The sequence below is a fragment of the Xenopus tropicalis genome, chromosome 7 (genome assembly GCF_000004195.4).
Source record: "Xenopus tropicalis strain Nigerian chromosome 7, UCB_Xtro_10.0, whole genome shotgun sequence".
Taxonomy (NCBI): Eukaryota; Metazoa; Chordata; class Amphibia; order Anura; family Pipidae; genus Xenopus; species Xenopus tropicalis.
In genome coordinates this window covers 77,080,697-77,085,401 of record NC_030683.2, presented here as the reverse complement: position 1 = coordinate 77,085,401, position 4,705 = coordinate 77,080,697, and the positions used below count along the sequence as shown (strand labels likewise).

Sequence of the window (4,705 nt, the reverse complement as noted above, 5' to 3'; positions counted from 1 at the left end):
GTCTAGTCTTCCACAAACATGCATTCACAATTTTGGGCTAATTTGATTTTGGGGTGATCCATTTTGGGGTACATATTTTGAAATAAAATGACTGCTGGAAATGATGACGGATCATCTCCAAAATTGGTGTGGTAGCACATCAGGATGTGCTTTAACACTTTACCCCAAAATCAAAGGAGCTCAAAATTGGGCAGGCATGCTTGTGGAGGATTAGACTGCTTTCCTTTGAAAATTTGTGTTTGTAGCTCAGTAGGTTAAAGGTTTCGGGAGCTATACTCATACACAGGCAGGCAAATGAGCTCCTAGAACCTGTGTCAGAATACTAGAATGCACAAAGGTGGATACATTGTACCACCACCACTCCCAATCTCTTTGAATAGGGATAACAATAAAGCAAATAGAAAGCCGAAATCTCTGCAACCATAACTGATAGAAAGAAGATAATTACTAAACTAATTAAGCACATTTTGATGTGCCACCACACCAATTTTGGAGATAGTCCGTCATCATTTCTAGCAGTCATTTTATTTCAAAGTGTGTACCCCGAAATGGATCACCCAAAAATATAGGGAGCCCAAAATTGAGTGGTCATGCTGGTGGAGGACTAGACTGCTTCCCCTGGAAATTTTGTGCTGGTAGCTCATGAGGTTAAAGTTTTCAGGTGTCATACTCATACACAGACAGGCAAATGAGCTCCTAGAATCTTTGTAGGATCACTAGAATGTACATAGGTGGATACATTGTACCACCAATTCCAATATCTGTGAATAGCGATAACAATAAGGCATATAGAAAGCTTAAATATCAGCAACCATAACTGATAGAATGAAGAAAATTACTAAATTGATGAAGCACCTCATGATGTGCCACCACACCAATTTTTGAGATGATCATCATCATTTCTAGCAGTCATTTTATTTCAAAGTGTGTACCCCAAAATGGATCACCCCAAAGTATAAGGAGCCCAAAATTGGGTGGGCATGCTTGTGGAGGACTAGACTGCTTCCCCTGGAAATGTTGTGTTGGTAGCTCATGGGGTTAAAGGTTTCAGGGGTCATACTCATTCACAGACAGGCAAATGAGTTCCTACAACCTGTGTAGGAACACTAGAATGAACATAGGTGGATACATTGTACCACCACTCCTAATATCTTTGAATATCTTTGGGGATTACAATAATGCATACAGAAAGCTGAAGTCTAAGGAACCATAACAGATAAAAGGAGAAAATTACTAAAGTGATGAAGCACATCTTGATTTGCCACCACACCAATTCTGGAGATGATGTGTTATAATTTCTAGCGATCATTTTATTTAAAAAAAATGCACCCCAAAATGTATTACCGTTTTTGTAGCTTATGGGGTTAAGGCTTCAGGGGTCATACTCATACAGACAGGCAAATCACCAGTCTTACAGACCATTTCCAGAGGTGTAACCATGATTTCAAGCTGGAGTTATAAATAAAACTGTGTACCCCAAAACAATGCACCCAAAGATTCCTGGACCCCAAAACTCTACAGGTATGCTTTCGATGGTATGTGGTAAGCCTGGTCAACTGCTGTAGTAGCTCACCTCACCCAGATCCACAGTGATGTTTGGAAAGGCATGCAAGGAGCATGGAGGTTGTTTTAACTGACCTGGTGAATTCAAGTTAAGAAGCAGGGATTCAGTAATGAAACAGTTGTATTTAATTTCAAATTACAAGAATTGCATAACAAAAGAATCATTTATTAACAAACTTTAATGACAAGTTAATATTTTATCCCCTGGTCCAGAGGGAGGAGAAACCAAAAACCCAGCCAGTTTAAACTTACGCTGGGAGAAAACAAATTTCTCCCTGACTAACTTATGATGATCGGATGTTTTCCCTAGACCAAACTGTCTCGTCCATCTCTTCACTACTGTCTGTGCTTCTTTCTTGAAAGCTAAAAAATCATGTGTTACAGTTCTGCTGACCGATAGTTCAACAGAAGGGAAACAGGGAGAGAAAGAGAGAGAGAAGAATGTGAAAAGTGGAAGTTATGTTAAAGGAAGAATAGAAATTTGGTGGAAAAACTAAACCCTGGGAAATTACTAAGTGGAGATGTTTTAAGGGCCATTAAAGTAATTCATCCATAATGGTTTTTCATTTCTTAAAACATGTTTGTTTAGATGTCATTATGATCACAAGCAGGAGCGGCTGGGGTAGAGTAGGAGAGGGAGAAGGTTTGCGCTTGTGCATTAACTTACGTGGCGCCATTTTGGACTAAGTTAAATATCCAACATGGCGGCCGCAATAGAGGAAAACAAGCATTTAAAAAGTGCCAGCAAAAAAGGTGAAAAAATGTATCCATCAGCTACAGGTACATGTGTCCTATCTATGGATGGGGTCGACTTTTAAACCCTTTCCTTCTCCTTTAAAGGAGGAGAAACTTTAAATTAATAAATCTTTGTTATTGCCCATCCATGTGTAAACAGTGTATGCATAAGTTTCAAATGTAAATACAGAAAAATCTTTCCGGCTACATAGTCCCTTCTCATTAGATTTTGTGTTTTTTGCCATCGGTCAGAAAGGTATAACCAATGCTCTGGGGAAAGACTCCTCCATTTGTTTCGGTCTGGAGGATCACAATCTATTCTTAGAGGGAATATCTCTTTTGAAATTACACCAAATAAATCTTCTCTTGAAAGGCCTGCGTCGATTAACATGTTTTGATGTGAACAGGATGGGTTAAGTTCTTTTTTCCTGTAAAAACAAAGGACACACATTTAACTGAGCAGTTTTTTGTGTTACAGAGAGATACAAGGGGGGATAGCTGAAGAAGTAAATTAGAGACATAGAGAAAGTAGAAAAGCCACATGACTGGAGGACAAGTGTACAAATATTTAAGCAGATTGTTTTACGTTTTAACACAGACAGAGAAAGGGGCATGACCGGGGGGCAAGTGAGAGAGCTGGAAAAGAAAAGCCACAATGTAAGAAGGAGGCAGTGAAATAGGATGGAGTAAACTTAGAGAAAAAAAGGAGAAATAGGAAGGAGTAAAATTGCAGCTTCCTTCTGTTGGTGTGTTTCTGGATGTCTTCTAATTTGTAGCTGGGACATCTGAGGTTCTTTAGTTCTTTAAAAACAATGTATAAATATTTAAGCGGATTGTTTTGTTTTAACACAGACAGAGGCAAAGGGACATGACCGGAGGGCAAGTGAGAAAGCTAGAAAAGAGTAGCCACAAAGTAAGAGGAGGCAGTGAAATAGGCACATGAGAAATAACACATGAGAAAATAACTTATGAATCCTCCCATTGGTGTGTTTCTCTCTGTCTTCTGCATCTTGAATAGGGCGTGCTTGATTCTTCAGTTCTATAAAATTAAATATACAGAAAGTGTTTTCTTTGTAAATGCTTATACACAAAATAAAACAGATACAGAAAAAAAATCTTATGCTCCCTCCTGTTGGTGTCTTCCTGAATATCTGTGTGGTACCTCAGCACTTTAAAAAAAAAAATAATAATAATAATTTGAGCTGCCTTTTCTCACTGAGTGTGTATATAAAATGACAGAAAGAAAGGCAGAGGGGAAGAAACTGGAAGACAGGAAAGAGAAATAAAAGAGAAACCAAGAGTTAGGAGGCAGAATAAAAGGTAGGAGTTAAATGGCAGAGGAGTGGTAACGCCTACACTGCTTTTATTTGGCAAGCCTCTGTACATCTTCTTGAATGGGATGTGCATGGTTCATCACTACTACAATAAAGAATGAGGGGGAAAAGGCAACACAATTTAGAGAATTAGAACGAGAAAAAAAAGAGGAGACACAAGAAGCTGTGAAGAAGTGATTGCAGGAACACATACTCCACTTCCTGCTCCTGGGTCCCATTCAGTTTCCAAAGATGTGTATGGTTCATTACTTCTACAAAAAGAATGTAAAGCAAAAACATATTTGAGAGAAAACAAAGAAAGAGGAGACAAAGAACTAGGTAACTTTCATTTCCCAAAGGTGGTGGTGGTGTGCATGGTTTAGTTCTATAAAAAAAAGAAAACAAATATATTGGACAACCACTGGGTTGTCCACTGGGTAATGTTAACTTTTGAACGTAACCCTGAGTTACAAAGAGAGACACAAGGGGATATAGCTGAACAGCAAGTTAAAGACAGAGAAAATAGAAAAGCCACATGACTGTAGCAAAAGTTAGAGACCTAGAGAAAGAGGAGAAAGAGGAGAAATAGAAAGGTGTAAAATGGCAGTAGAGAGATATGACTTACACTTCCTCCTGTTGGTGTGTTTGACGTCTTCTGGTTCGTGGCTGGGATGTATGAGCTTCTTCAGTTCTTTAACAACAATGTACAAATATTTAAGTGGACTTTTTTATGTTTTTGTGTGCACATAATGATAACAGACAGAAACAAAAAGGCATGTCTGGAGGGCAAGTGAGAGAAAAAAAAGCCACAAAGTAAGGAGGAGGATAAGAAATAGGATGGAGTAAAAAGACAAATGAGATATAACTTACACGTGCTCCTGTTGGTGTGTTTCTCTCCATCTTCTGCATCTTGAATGCTGTGTGCTTGGTTCTTCGGTTCTATAAAAACAAACAAATGTAATGTTTTTTCTTTGTAACTGCTTGTGAACACAAGACAAAGCAGAGATACAGAAAAAAGAAACTTACGCTCTCTGATGTTGGTGTCTTCCTGAATGTCTGCGTGGTTCCTCAGCTCTATTAATTTTTTTTATATA

The 4,705-nt window shown here is 38.4% G+C and overlaps 1 long non-coding RNA gene across 1 annotated transcript; it reads right to left on the bottom strand.

Annotated features, from left to right (window-relative positions):
- Positions 1 to 3,309: 3,309 nt before the first annotated feature.
- On the bottom strand, positions 3,310 to 4,705 carry LOC105947779. Its single transcript, XR_004223655.1, has 4 exons — positions 4,638 to 4,705; positions 4,482 to 4,550; positions 4,237 to 4,302; positions 3,310 to 3,337 (listed from the first exon to the last, which is right to left on the bottom strand). It is a non-coding gene; the product is annotated as an uncharacterized LOC105947779 (long non-coding RNA).